The sequence below is a fragment of the Mastomys coucha genome, unplaced genomic scaffold (assembly GCF_008632895.1).
Source record: "Mastomys coucha isolate ucsf_1 unplaced genomic scaffold, UCSF_Mcou_1 pScaffold21, whole genome shotgun sequence".
Classification (NCBI taxonomy): Eukaryota; Metazoa; Chordata; class Mammalia; order Rodentia; family Muridae; genus Mastomys; species Mastomys coucha.
The window spans coordinates 161,389,061-161,404,988 of NW_022196904.1; the positions used below are offsets into that span (position 1 = coordinate 161,389,061).

General features: G+C 42.6%; 1 long non-coding RNA gene across 1 annotated transcript; it reads right to left on the reverse strand.

The window, feature by feature from the left end:
* Positions 1-8,260: 8,260 nt before the first annotated feature.
* LOC116101143 lies at positions 8,261-13,340 on the reverse strand. Its single transcript, XR_004122808.1, has 3 exons — positions 13,212-13,340; positions 12,762-12,826; positions 8,261-8,413 (listed from the first exon to the last, which is right to left on the reverse strand). It is a non-coding gene; the product is annotated as an uncharacterized LOC116101143 (long non-coding RNA).
* Between the last annotated feature and the right edge of the window lie 2,588 nt (positions 13,341-15,928).

Sequence of the window (15,928 nt, forward strand, 5' to 3'; positions counted from 1 at the left end):
GGGAGAGGGATAGGGACAGGGACAGGGAGAGGGAAGAAAGGGGGAGGGAGAGGGACAGGGAGAGGAAGAGGGAGAGGGAGGATAGGGGAGGGAGAGGGACAGGGAGAGGGAAAGGGAGAGGGAGGGAGAGGGAGAGGGAGAGGGAGAGGCAAAGGGAGAGATAGATATTGAACACCATGAGCAAGTTTATACTATATTTCAGGGATTTAGAGATGTTTAACAGAAAAAGTAAGAAGCACGAAAAGCCAGTAAATAGAAATCAACTATAAGATGGCAAGTCATCTCAATGCTTGTGGGGAAAAAAAATAAAAACAAAAAACATTAGAAAGAGAAGCAGAAGTGGATGGACAGAGAGAAGAGAGCCCTGTAGTTTGTACTTAGAACAGAGCAGCACAATAGCAAATATCATTCAAGGCCACCAGATCCAAACTAAGGAGGCACCTAGAGTCCCTTCACACATAAGAGACTGAAGGCCGAAGAGGTCTGACCAGCTGGAGAGCTGGCTGGTGAGCGCTTATAGCATCTACTGCTTGCTTCCTTTCAGGTGGTAACTTCAGGATGTTTTTAAGGCCTGTTCTGGCACGCTCTTATCCTTCTCACACAGAACTGGTGGGGATCAGGGTTTGATAACTAAGCCTACTGAGCACCATCAGAAATTCCCCTCCCTCTTAGGCCTGGGAACCCTAGAAAATAATTCTATGCAACCCCCTCCCATCACCAGCACCTTCTCAAAGCCATTCATTGAGTCTTCCTATGCTGTGCTTAGAAGCACGTTTGAATGAACTAGTCCCCACGGCCATTTTTCTCATCATCTGCCACTTGAAATTTCACCAGTGTCCTCTGCCTCTTTTGGGCGCTGTGTTTTGGGGGGTTGGGGTGAGGGAAGGTCTCATTATGTGGCCTTGGGGCAGGGCTTGAACTCACAGAAATCCACTTGCCCCGCCCCACCCCTCAAGGGCTGGGACTAAAGGAACCACAGCAGGCTTTTGATAGTATCTTTTAACTGTGGACTGTGCCTCTCAGGCTCCTCTAAGTTCTTTCCTTAGAGGTTTTGAGCAGCTGTCCCCAGCCCTGGAATTTCTGGCCCTCCAGGTTTTTGGAGCAAAGGAGAGCCTAGAAAGATCTTTAACAGTTCTTCTAGCCACTGCCTTAGCTCAGCTTCATCACACTAGGGATGACAACTTATGAACTCATCAGCCCCATCATGTTCTTACCCCCAGCCTTTCTCTATCACCCAACATTAAGTTCCAATGTGCTCTCTTTGTTTGCTAGATACATTCTAAGACAAATAATTAAACAAACCCAGGCTGTCTAACTCAGATATGCTTGATACTGGCTCTTAGTCTTGTCAGAAATCTGCTAAATGTAGCGTTGAATGTTTAAGCTTGTTGTAATAGGGAGAGACTCTCAAATCCTGACAGTTTACCCCCAAAGGTCTCCAAGGAGATATGGGCACAGCGACAAGATTCTACCTGAATTGTGGTATGATAATGAAGCAGTATGAGAAACACTGCTTCATTGCCTTGCCCACTGCCAGGGCTTGGCTTACACTGTGGACAAACAGAAGATACCCAGAGAATTAAATGTCTCATATTGCTTAAGTCAAGGTGGGTCATTTCTCCCTTGTTCCTACTCCACAGGAAAAAGCTTCCCATCTCTGGGTGAGGACCAGACTGACTCTGCCCAAGTTGCATTGGAGACTGCAGGGACCTAGAGTGTGGCCCTCCTCCAGCTAACAGCTGGTTCTTTCAGACCTTGCCTTGCCACAAATAGCCACGCCTCTCTCCAAGCTCCTGCTACTAGCCACGCCTCTCTCCAAGTTCCTGTTAGGCTGGAACTCCTGCCTCCAAAGACTGAAGATTGGCCCACAAGATGCTGACAGACTGGGGGAGGGATTTTTCTCTAACCTACCTGTTTGTAACAAAGACAGTTTAATAATGATGGAGGACTGAAAGCACACCATGCCTCGATCTCATTTTTAACCCCTCCCTGCAGTCCAGTTCCCTTAATTTTTCACAGGTTCTTACTCCCATTCCAGAAAACCCGTTCATGTGTGGCTGCAGACAGCCACACTAGAGACTGTTTAGGTAGTGAACTATATAGACCAACCTCCGTCATTTTAATTAATACATGACACTAGATTGTAATTTATTCTTCCCAGATTTCTGACTACATTGACAGCTAAGCTAACTGTAGTTTGGCATCTAGAAAACAGACCTAGCTCCTTAGTCCAAGGTAATTCATCACCACATTAGCTCATTAGTCAATTTTCTTAACTAGTTAAGATATCTAAGAGACAGACAAGTTTCCCTTTATCACAGGCTTCATGATTAAAGGATACACAAGTCCAGAATGTAAGCTTTCAAATATAACCTTCTGCTACTTCCTTATCTAAACTCAGTTTCCACTGGCTAAATGCTTCATATTTTCTCTTCTTGCTATGGCATTGTCTTAACATTAACCAATCAAGTTCTTATAATTTAGCCTAACCCAAATAAAACATTCCACTATATGATCCAACTTTTATAATCACAAGTTCAAATTTTAAGTTTCTTTTGGTTGCCTTTTAACTATAGACTTAAAGTGTTTAAGTGTTTAGTGCTAAATCTACACCATCAGATGTCATACTGAAATGTAAGTTTCCTTTGGTTGTCTTTTAACTATAGACTTAAGGTGCTAAATCTATATGATCAACTATCATATTCACCAGGTCAAGGTTTTGAGTTTCCTTTGTCTTTTAAATGTAAACTTAAAGCCGGGCGGTGGTGGCGCATGCCTTTAATCCCAGCACTTTGGAGCAGAGGCAGGTGGATTTCTGAGTTCAAGGCCAGCCTGGTCTACAAAGTTGAGTTCTGGGACAGCCAGGACTATACAGAGAAACCCTGTCTCGAAAATAAATAAATAAATAAATAAATAAATAAATATATGTAAACTTAAAATTTTTCTCATTATGCTAAATATATACATATACATACATATGTACTTACACATATACATATACATACACATATACATATATTCAGTCTCCTAGAAAAAAGAAAAAAGCTCTTCCTTCTCCTTCTGCTCCACAAAAGGTTTTGTCTTCCCTAAGCTCATCTGAAAGTCTTTGAGTTGTTAACAAATTTATCTGTTTTGTAAATTTATAAGCTACTGAAACGCACCCAGAACTGCCTCTTATGAACCAAATAGACTCCATCCAGATAAACAGACCTGCCAATCAATAGTCTAAGTTCCCACCTGCTACCTATCCCAGAGGGTGGGATTCCTCTCCTGTGCCCTGGGATTGGGACCCCCATCACCCCAAACACCAACACCTAAGGGCTTCAAATGTACCCCTGAGAAAAAAATGTTTCTTCCAAACGTACTTAAAGTTATTCTCTATTTCTAATGTGTGTGTGTGCTTCAGCATCTTGCCAAGTCCAGAGTTTACTCAAAATCTACATCCAGGACAGCTCTAGAGAAGTAACTCACAGACTTCCAATCTGCTCTCACAGACAGACGCTTCTATTGGACCTGCTCCTTCCTACCCACAGATAGTTCCACAGACCCTGGACAGCAAGGAAACAGCCAACTCTCCTAAGCCTGGACCAACACACCCATCCCCATTTTCTTAGGTTTCTCAGAGCCTCACCCCAAATCAGCAGGAAGTGGCTAAAGATCACCACACCCTATTCCTACTTCACCATCACCTCTTTCTAGCTTTTCTTTTTTTTAAATTAAACCAAATGGAGGAATGTTAGCATTCCTTTTAGGCTCCTTCCCGCTGTTACCTGGAAACAGCCATGGCTTACTATAAAAGGGGCTGTTCACGCCCTCCTCACTGCCTTGCCCTTATTCTCTTAGTCTCTTATTCTCTGCCCCTTCTCTCCCTGACTCCTTTCTCCCCTTCTCCCTACCCACCCCCACGTGTTCCTGGCGGCCCTTGCCCTTTCTCCCTCTCCCCGTCTCTACTTAACTTTTCAACTCTACTTCCCACGACCTAAATAAACTCTATTCCGTATTATATCCATTGTATGACCTCAGGGGAAAGGGATTCTTTGGCATGGGCCTAAGACACCCCTCCTACCTCACCATACCATGCCTCTACCAAAACATATCCTGGCCTCTTTTCTTTTTTATAAAAACACAACATTGATGCTGAGACTCGGATTTAGAAGCAATGCAGGGAAGCCAGGCATACCTGGCTGTTGCCAGGTAACTTTGGGGCAGAGCCTAGAAGGAATGCTAGCATTGGCTATGTAGATGATGGTGTCTTCAAACTCATAATTCTCCTACCTCGGCCTTCTAAGGGCTACAATCACAGGTGTATCATACCTGCCAACAAGGAAGTCTGACAGTAGTTTATTTGGGCATTGACCACACACACACTTACACACAAAACCTATTAAAATGTATCTAATTGAAACACATGATTTGACAAGGCATAGTGGCTCACATCAGTAGTTCCAGCACTCAGGAGGGAGACAGGAGGATCCTTAAGAGTAGGAAGCCAGAGTGAGCTACAGTGTGAAACTCTATCTCAAAATGGCTGGAATGATAGCTCAGCAGTTAAAAGTGCTTGCAGAATATGTGAGTTCAGTTTGAGAGATCTCCTAAGAAATAAAAATCTTGGAAATGGAAAAGTCTCAGTTTCCCAGGGAAGCAGATTGAGACAATGGGCTGTTAATCGTTGATGGCTCTGGAAGCTCTGAGCTGAGCCAGTTCCTGGAACTTCCTCAAGGCCTCATCAAATATAGTAAAACTGACTTAACTGCCAATCAGAAACTGGCCTATATAATTTTCCTGACACCCACCAATGAAGTTTTAGATTACCTAACCCTAGCTAAAGTTCCCTTAGTTTTCTATAAAGGGCCGGTGTGCCTTTGTCTGGAGTCTCCACTTTGATAAATGCTTGACCCCTGCAAGCTGGTCATTTCTGCAGAATAAACACATTTTGCCTTTGCATACTGTTTGAATCTGGGATCTTCCTTCAGATTTCTTCTTGGACCCTAACAGGTTCCTAGTACCCACATCAGGTGGCTCACAACTGCCTGTCACTGCAATCCCAGGAGACCACACACCTGCCATCCCCGGGGACCTGCACTCACGTACACCCTTATTCAGACACACATACTAAGTAAAAGTAAAATAGACCTTTAAAGGAAAAAATAAACACAAGTTCATTTTAGTAAACTAAAATTTATCTAAACTCAGATTACAAACTTCATTTTATCACCTTTAATATTCTGTCCACATAAAAGAGACAAAGACAGTGTACCTGACACTGCTGAGAGTCTAGTTGATTCTGAAAAGATGCCACTGTCAAGTGAGCTCAAGCCATTGTCTCCACAGGGGAGATACCACACTTGTGATATCTTGGGATAGTCTTTTTGTGCACTGTGTGAAGGTTGCCTTGTATTATTCAAATGCTAATTTCTGACAAAGAGTTGAGTTCAGGCTGGACTATGGTAACCTTTATGAAGCACCACCTGTCTCAGTGTTTTGTAAACATTCTTCTCCACCAACTTCTGATTGGTCAATAAAGAGCTGATCACTCAATTAGCTGGGCAGAAGGGATTAGGATGGGAGAAAGAGAAGAGAGGGAGGTGGGTAGGGGAAGGGAGATGAGAGGAAAAGGGAGGGGGAGGAAGAGGGAAAGGAAGGGGAAGGGGAGGGAGATGAGAGGAGGAGGAGGGAAGGGGAGGGAGATGAGAGGGAGAGGAAGACAATGAGGAAGGAAGGTGTCCAATAGAAGGTCCAGGAGGCGTTGTGAGGAGCAGGCCACTTAGGGATTCGCCATGAGGACACACAAGAAGCAGAACAAGCCAGGATGAGACTAGATGAAAGTGGCATAGGCCTGTGGCTGGGAGGGTTAGAACAGCTCACAGCCCGCCCGTCTCATGCTTACAGATTGTGTCTATCGTTCGGGAGCTGGAATGGACGAAAGAGGGCAGGAAATACCCTGAAGTTATTTGGGAGTAAGAGGAGTATAGCAAACCCCTGAAGATGCTACTGCAATCCCTCTCCTTTTAGGGGGTCTTTAGCAGATCTGGACTCAATGTCACAGCCAACTTCCAGGTCTGATTGATCTATCCTGCAGTGAACACTCAATAAACTATCAGTTCCAGGCCCAGGGGTGTGCATCAGTGAATCATGGTGTAGTGAGTTATCTTCCTCAGGGCTGTGATGTCATCCTGGCTGCATTTCATACTTTGACCCATTGTGTCCTTTACTTGACCAAGTCTAGTTGGAGTCTCAAACTTCTTGCAGAATCTCCTTCTGGTCCAAAATTCAAACAAGGTCTTAAGTTCTCTCTTTCTTTTTTTATGATTTTAGTTATTCATTTTATGTATATGAGTACACTGTAGATGTACAGATGGCTGTGAGCCATCATGTGGCTGCTGGGAATTGTCAAAGTCAGAAATCAGCTGAACATGGTGGTTCACTGTTGTAACCCCATCCCTTGGGAAGCTGAATCAAGGGCATCTAGAGTTTGAGGCCACGCTGAAGACTTGTCACAAAAACAAGGCAGAATCGTTCAGGGAATCTCATACACAAATGGAGACTTTCATTCCTGTTTTGTTGAAAATCCAGGACTTTGATGTTGGGGTTAGTCTTGTGTGTTATGTATTCAGAAGTTGATTTGGCCACAGTGTCGTTTCACAGCAACAGAACACAGTAACCTAGATAATGGTCTCCTTCCTTAAACTATTTACAAGTAAAAAAAACCAATTATAGTTATGTCAATTCTGGTGCAGAGAGTTTATTATTTACTACTTGTTACCTTGAAAAGAATGTTCATGCCGGGCAGTGGTGGCACTTGGGAGGCAGAGGCAGGTGGATTTCTGAGTTCGAGGCCAGCCTGGTCTCGAGTTCCAGGACAAACGAGTGAGTTCCAGGACAAACAGGGCTACACAGAGAAACCCTGTCTTAGAAAACCAAAAAAAAAAAAAAAAAAAAAAAAAAAAAAAAAAAAAATAGAAAAGAATGCTCATGAATACTGGTTTTCTGATGATTACTAAAGATAAGTATAAATTAAAATAACTAGATATGCTAGTCAATCTAGTTATAACTAGATTGCTAGGTACTTTAAATGTCTATTATTTCAGGCAACTTTCAACACTATTGGTTTTCTACTTAATTTTATTAATATTTATATAAACAGTGGAGAGAAGCTGACTTCCAAAACTGATTTCTGCTTACCTACATATTTATGTTCACTTTTTATATCTATTTAGTTGGATCAAGGATATGTGAAGATCATTTTCTGAGATTTCCAAGAAAACAAAACACAAAGCAATCTTGTTGCTAGTTCATTGGACATTCCGTACCCAGCTGTTAAGAAATAGGGCTTCTTCTAGAGTTATATGGATTAGAGTTGATAGAGGCAGACCCCCTAAAGAAATAGAAATATTCTTTGTGCCATTCCTCACATGGCACAAATAAAGACTTATAATTGGAGCAAAATTTCACCCTACCTAGTCTGAACTCCCTACACAGACTAATACAATCCATTCAGATATCTTGATGATACCAACATTTTATTTTGAGATTTGTATATTTAGTGAAGTTCATTGTCAGACATGCTGAGCTGACCTGCTTGAACTCCTGATCTCATGGATTTTCAGCCAGATCCAGTCAGGACACGGACATCAGACACTCTAACAATTGTTGGTGTGGCCTTAAGGCCAACCAGCTCCCTCATTTTCCCTACCCTTGCCCATTTTCAGCAGGAAGAAGATATGAAGCATCACCCTCCCAGTTCCCTGGGCTTGGAGACTGGAGGTAGTTATTCTAAGGCTGTATTTCTGGGGAATTTAAAATTTATCAGAATTGAACAGGGAGGGTATAGCTAAAATTGATTATATAGCCATAATCTCATCTGATAAAAATCTTTATAATTGTTACTAAGTTGAAGTTGTAATTTCTTACATTGGTACAGAATTTATTTTGATACAAAATCAAGGTTCTCATTGGTATAAATTTCTTATAGATATAAAATTGAGATTTATATTGTTACTTTCATATAGGCATTGTGCCTATACAGCACATTTAAAAATACGAGGCTTAGATTCAGTTTTTCTATAACTGGCTATTATAAATTGTTTTCATATGACTAAACATATGAGTTAAGGGCCAGATAGCAAATTCTTAACTCTGAGTTAATTGCTAGGGTATTTACAAGATATTTTATTTAGAAATAGCTGAAAGTAGTTAATGGACAAGAGTTCAGATTATTTTACATTGATAGTTTTCAAAAATGTCAGAAATCCACAGAATGTGACAATTAATATTATTTATTCATTTGTTGTTGAGACAAACAGCAGCTCCCCATTCGTAGATTCGAAGAAACTGAGCGTGTCTACCTCCAGGTGAGATAGTACATTGTGGCAAGGTAGCTACTGGGCAGAAATTGCCTCTTTCTTCTACAGACCTGTAATGTTCATGAGAGGACTCAAGTTACAGGATAGGACAGCTTAGTTCTGCTGAGACAGAATAAGCTAGCCTTAATATTTCCTGTTTCAAAGGTCTGCCAGATGTTCCTAGGCCAGAAAGCTGAAGACTGATGCTCCAACTTCTTGACATACAGGGGTTGTATAGGTAGGCAGCTGTCCCCACAATTTGTTTCAGTTCTGGAAGCTATGTTAGGCTTCCTATATTTTCAGATAATATTGGTGGTTCTTAGAATTTCAATGAGATTGAAGACTAGTTATAATCTCATAGCCAACTCAGGCTATTTAACATTGAGAGAATATATTTGAGAGGACAGTTTTCATAGAGTATACAAGCTAAACCAGCACATAACAGATATAGAATTACAAGCCTTTTTAAAGTTGGGAGCAGGGCAGTGGTGGTGCAAGCTTTTAATCCCAGCACTTGGAAGGTAAGGCAGATTTCTGAGTTCGAGGCCAGCCTGATCTACAGAGTGAGTTCCAGGACAGCCAGGGCTACACAGAGAAACCCTATCTCAAAAAACAAACAAATCAACAACAACAACAACAAAGTTAGGATAGATAGCAAAGTATTCTATTTAATTGACAAAAATGATAGCCTAGATATTAGATGTATCTTATACTTTATAAATTACAAAATGATAATAGTTGTGCTCAATTTATATTTGAGAGAAAAGAGCTTTTAACTGAACAAAAAGGGGGAAATGTGGATTGCTGTCTATATGCAGGTGAAGGCAGGTACAAGATAAGACTAAAGCCTGTGATTGGGCAGTGGATAAAGAAGGCGGGCTGAAAGTTTTAGAGATGGGACAGATAGGGACACACAGGGAGAAGGAAGGAAAATGGAGGAGAAGGATGAACCAGATTTGTGTGGCTTTAAATAGCCATAGGTAGCTATGAATATCATAGAAGGAATGGATTAATACAGGACAATTGTCCAGTCTAAGGGGGTAGCTTATATCAATATCAACTGGCTCTGAGTTCATTGTGTGGGTATTTGGTGGGTTGAGAATTTACTGATATAAATCTGACAGATAAATTACAAGCCTCTAGAGTTTTGACTTTACCAGGTTACAGGGATTTGTGACAGCTAACCACAGGGGCAGATGGCTGGGAATGCAAGCAGGATCTGCAACAAGAGAATGGCGAGTTGGGCAGCAGCTGCATGGGGACCAGGGGAAACTAGGGGGACGGGGAAACCGCGTTGCTAGAGCATAGCTGGCGCTACGTGGGATGCTTTTCTATATTTCACGCACCAGATGTGCTCACAGCTTTCAAAGGGAAGATATGAACTGTCTTCACAGACTCGGGTGTTTGAACACTAGATCCCTAGTGGTGGCATGTTTGGGAAGTTGTGGAACCTTTAGTTTATGGGGCCATTGTTATTCAGTCAAGAAGGTAACTGAAATTCCATCTGGGAAGTTTGCTTTTTAGGACTAATTCCTGAAGCCAAATTCTTAGCTTCAACTTCTCCTACTGCTGCCACCAAGCAGAACCTTTAATCCGTATACACGCTCAAAGATTAGGAGAACAACCCTAGCACAAGCTGGCAGACCCCAGCAGTTATTCTTGTAAACGCCCAGAGTCTGTTTAGGAATAGTTCAGACTGCTTACTTGGGGAGCGCTGTCAAGAATCTCCTCAAGGGAGTTTTGCTCTCTCACTTGGTGAGTAGACTCTTGGGCGTGTGACTTGGTCTAGCTCTTGACACTAGGTTGTGTTCCCAATGTGACTCTGTTATCAGTTTTCTTCTTTCCACCTCTTAATTTCTTTCATATACCGTTTCTACCTGCCTTTTCCCTAAAATAGTCATAAATCCATGTAAATTAAGGCACTCTAATTGCTACTCTGGTATTACTACCTGTTATAATTACAGCTGTTTTGCCTATCAAAATTAGGTACTGACCCTGGGTCTCTGCCATTCTGGAACCCTATCATCCTGTTGATATTAGGCAGCCTAACCCCATAGCCGCACCTATAAGCCTGGCATGCAGAAAACAGGCATTCCTAGTGTTTTAAAGAAACTAATGTACCTAGCGCTAGAACATTTTCCATTGACTTGGGGATGAAAGTGCCCCTCTGTTCCTTCCAGAGGAACATAGTAATGAGTTTCCTGGTAAATCCATCCTGATATTGCTATTTCCCTGCTCCAGGTCCCTTTTGCTCAGTGTTATGTCAAGATGTCTGGTAATTTTAGTTCACACACTCTAAGCCGCCGTCACGTTCAAGTGCCAATGACTAGAAACCAGAAACATATTTAAAGAATCTCTAGGTCCTAGAACATTGAGTCCTTAACCATGGAGACTATCCCCTCCAGGGATCTCTCTCCTTTCCAGGGCTACGATCACCACCCCCACACCCCAAATCTGGTATCTTCAAAACCCACTCCCACGTGTTTCTGCTTCCCATCACACCTAACAGCCAGATTCGTTACTTGTTTTATAGGTAAGCTATTTATTTCTCAGGCAGAGCCTCCACCTTCCCTCTCAGGCTGTACTGTACCGATCCAGGTTATTGGCCTGGAAAGAATAAGATTTGGAGCCAGGCAGTGGTGGCGCACATGCTTAATCCCTGCACTCAGGAGGCAGAGGCAGGAGGAATCTCTGAGTTAAAGGCCAGCCTGGTTTGGGGATAGTCAGGGCGATGCTAAGAAACCTACTCTCAAAAAAGCAAAACAATAACAACAGCAAAAAGAGACAGGTTTGGTGGAGGCAGTTTTTGAACAGTAGTTACTATCCTGTTGAGTGCCTGCCCCAGTTGGGGTTCACAGTCTCCAGGCAAGTGGCCTTTGCTCTCCACTGATGAGAGGGAGCAGAGAAAATCCACCAGCCCAGAAACACTGGAGGACATTTTCAGTTCACCATTCTTGGTTTTGTTCATTCAGTTATCCTCGCCCCAGGTCTAAATGCCCTCCTCACCATGCCAATGGTAGCTTCCATGTGGCATATTTATTCAAGGTGCAAGTGTATTTCATACATCGCTACTATCTTTAGAATTCAATTTGGATATGCTTTTCTAGCCCTTCTACCCTGGGGCCTGACTGCTATTGAGATCTAGTGTCCAGAGGGTATTTACACGGGCAGTTAGCTGTGCTCAGTGTACTGTTTTCTTTTTTATAAGACTTACAAATGCAGCCACCCGTCTCGTAAGCCTTATGATTATTATTTCCCACGTACGGATCTCCTCGTTCCTTGACTCTCCTTCCCAGATAACCACAAGCTAGTCAGCTGTGGTCTCGCTGTGGGGTTATAAAGGGCTCACCGTCAACAGTGAACCTATTGCCTCCGGTCAAAAGATAACCGAAATCCCAACCTGAAAGTCTGCTTTTTAGCACTAATTCCTGAATCCACTTTCTTAACTTCGGTTTCTCCCATTGCTGCCACCGAGCCGTGGCAAATCATTTGTGGTCATTTGAATGATGGGGGAAGGAAACAAGAAGAAAAATAAAAGAAGGGACGTAGGAAAAAGGAATAGATGTGACAAAGCTGAGTAAGGAACACAGCTGCCCAGTGCTGTGGCCCTCTCTAGGACAGACACCTTAGCTTGTGTCTTGGAATTGTGGTCAGGAGAAGGAAGGATAGGAAATGACTTTCCGGTTCCCTCCTGTTTTCCATCTTTTCTTAGTCATCTTTGCCTCCTGTTCAATGGTACTGCTGTACTTCCTTACCCACTGGATCCAGATGAGTCAGGTGGGACCCTAGAGCTCCTGCCATAAACATCCTAGAACCCTGGGATTTGGGGAGCAGTGTGCATGTAAGAAGGTGTAAGAGCTAGGTTTGGTACGGCTATAAAAGAAATGGGAAGACGACCTTATCTCTGTTACAGCTGTGCAAATTTGGTGGCAAGCCTGTTTACCTACTTAGCCATCTCTCCAGACACACACACACACTTACACACACACGTCCACAGATTAAGTTTAAAAAATCAAGATAGATCTTTTAAAACGGAGGGTGTTGCATCCAAAATATACTCTTTGAGGTTTGCAATTATTGTGACTTGCTCATGGGAGAAAAATCATGGGTGAGGAAGGGAATGTGGTCCAGAGGCTGGGGATGAGCTTGACAGTAGAACACTGACCTACCTTGAGGACTTGGAGTCTACCTACCCCAGCACCACTGAGGGAATAAAGTTGGTTAAAATTGATACCTATATTATCCAATGCCAGCAAATATCCCAAATGAAATTTCATTGTAAAAGAAAGAAAGAAAGAAAGAAAGAAGAAAGAAAGAAATTCAGAGTGAGTGTGGTGTGGCAGAGCACACCCTCGTCAGAGGTTGCTCAGTGTGTGAGGTTGTTTGCCACCAAGCTTGATGACCTGAGTCCAGACTCACACGTTGGAAGGAAAGAGCCAAGTCCAGGTAGCGAGGAGGATTGTCCTGTTACTTCCGTACGTATGCTAGAACAAACATACAAAATAAATAAAAAGACAGTAACATCAGACAGAATGATCTTAGAAATCTGACGAGTACTTATTAGTGCCCTCTATTTACATACTAGTATATTAAAATTCATGTTTTGAAACCTAGCTCCTGGTATGACTATGTACGGAGATAGAGGCTTTAATGAGGCAAGTAAGGTTACATAAGGTTAGTAGGATGGGGTCCTAATTCAATATGACTCCTATCCATGTTAGAAAAGGGCAAGATCTGGGAACCATGCTGTTTTGAACACAACTAACCTGTCACACAGAGACAGACATGTGGGTGGAACGAACTACAATCCAGAATTGGAGGGCTCACCCATGATCCAGATCTTAAGGCTGGAAGATACATGTTTCTGACCTGGATCTCCTGACTGGAGCAGCAGCTGAGGCTGCTGAAGAGACCTGGCAGATCACTCCACTCCAACTCCCCCTCTCTGCTTAAGCCAGCCTGCAGAATAGTAGCATGTTGGAGCAGCAACCTTGGAAGAGCGACTCCCTCTCTCCTTCAGAAAGTACAATGCTTTGGTGGCTCTAGCTGGGCCAGCACTCCACAGATCTCCACAAACAGCATCTGTAATGTGCACAGATAGGCACATTACAGAATCACAAAAAGCAAAATAATGACTTGGTCAAGATAGCTCAGCTAGTAAGGATACTTGTAGGAATGCTGCAGGACAGAAGGCTGGAGTTGGATCCCCAGAACCCACTCAAATGTGGAAGGGGAGAACCACAAAGTTGTCCTCTGACCTTTATACACACACTGTGATACACACACACACACACACACACACACACACACACACACACATACACACTCCACTGATAGAAAAGGACGTGAAATTGGGAGAGGAATATGTTGGGGGAGAGTGTCTCAGAACAGTTGGAGAAAGAAACGAAAATGTATAATCAAAATACATGATATTTATCAATGAAATTATCAGAGTAAGATTAAGTTAAAATATATAATTAGGGGCTGGGGAGATGGTTTGTTGGTTTAAAAGGCCTTGCTGCTCTTAGGACTCAGGTTTGGTTCCCAGCACCTCTGTGGTAGCTTACAGCTACCGTAACTCTGGTTCCAAGAGATCTCTAAGGGCACCAGACCCTCATCTGGTGTACATACATGCATGAAACCAAAACGTTCATAGACATAAAATAAATTAAAAACAGACATTTTTAATAGCTGAGTAGTTCTCCATTGTATAAATGTACCACATTTTCTGTATTCATTCATCTGTTGAGGGACATCTGGGTTGTTTCCAGTTTCTCATGATTATAAATAAGGCTGCTATGAACATAGTGGAGCATGTGTCCTTATTACATATTGGAGCATCTTCTGGGTATATGCCCAGGAGTGCTATAGCTGGGTCCTCTGGTAGTACTATGTCCAATTTCCAGAGAAACCGCCAAACTGATTTCCAGAGTGGTTGTACCAGCTTGCAGTCTCACCAGCAATGAAGGAGTGTTCCTCTTTCTCCACAACCTCTCCAGCATCTGCTGTCACCTGAGTTTTTGATTTTAGCCATAGAAAAAGGAAGACCAAAATGTGAATACTTCAATCCCTGGAATCCATGGAAGGAGTTACAGAGGGAAATGGATCTGGAGAATATCATCTTGAGTGAGGTAACCCAATCACAAAAGAAGACACATGGTATGCACCCTCTCATAAGTGGATATTAGCCCAGAAGATTGGAATATACACAGTACAATCCACAAATCACAAAAAACTCAAAAAGGAAGACCAAAGTGTGGATACTTTGTTCCTTCTTAAAAAGGGGTACAAAATACCCATGGAAGGAGTTGCAGAGACAAACTAAGGAGCAGAGACTGAAGGAAGGATAATCCAGAGACTGCTCCACCTGGGAATCCTTCCCATATTCAATCATCAAATCCAGACACTATTGTGAATACAGGCAAGTGCTGGCTGACAGGAGCCTAATATAGCTGTCTCCTGAGAGGCTCTGACAGAAGTAGAGGCTCACAGCCATCCATTGGACTGAGCACAGGGTCCCCAATGAAGGAGCTAGAGAAAGGACCCAAGGAGCTGAAAGGTTTGCAACCCCTTAGGATGAACAACAATATGAACTAACTAGTACTCTCAGAGCTCCCAGGGACTAAAGCACCAACCAAAGAGTACACATGGGGGGACTTATGGCTCCAGCTGCATATGTAGCAGAGGATAGATGGCCTTGTCGGTCATCAATGGGAGGAGAGGTCCTGTAAAGGTTCTATGCCCCAGTGTAGGGGAATGCCAGGGCCAGTAAGCAGGAGAGGGTGGGTTGGTGAGCAGGGGGAGGGGGAAGGGAACAGGTTTTTTTGTTTTTGTTTTTTATTTCATTTTTTTTCTTTTTGTTCGAAGGGGAAACTGGGAAAGGAGATATCATATGACATGTAAATAAAGAAAATATCTAATAAAAATAAAATAAAAAAAGGCAGACATTTTTTAAAAATAAAACAGAAAGAATTTGGCAGGTGTGGTGGCATACACCTTTAATCCTAGCAGAGGCAAGCAGATCTCTGAGGCTAGCCTGGTCTACACAGTGAGTTCTAGGACAGACACAGAGAAACCCTGTCTGGAAAAGAAAGAATTTCAAAAAGATGTGCCTATACCATAAATTCTTATATAACCAACAACTTGCTATTGACTTCGTTATAAAAAGATGGAAATATTGAAATTATTTTTTAGTAAAGTAAATAAAAACACAAACATTTAGAAAGAGAACACCCAGGTGTGGATGTCCTCATGACAAAGCTGGGTTGAAATGACTGCTTGAAGACCTTGTTGTTGTCCTTCCCAGTGCTGGCCCTGGCTATACTTCCTGCTTCAAAGGAAACAGTGTGGGAGGTATGGCGGGGCTCTGTTCTGTCTGCTTACAGACCAAACCATGAGACCTATCAAACCTTTTACTAAGATTTTGATAGCGAAAGCTGCTGAGCTGAAATGGTGGACTGCAGCGTCTCAGTCTCACAAGGGCAAGCTCTCTGCTGCATCACACTCGCTCTCCGAATGTACTTTGCAGTTATAAGTCATCCAGTATATTTGCTGGCGTTATATGTGTATCAATTTCAACCACATGT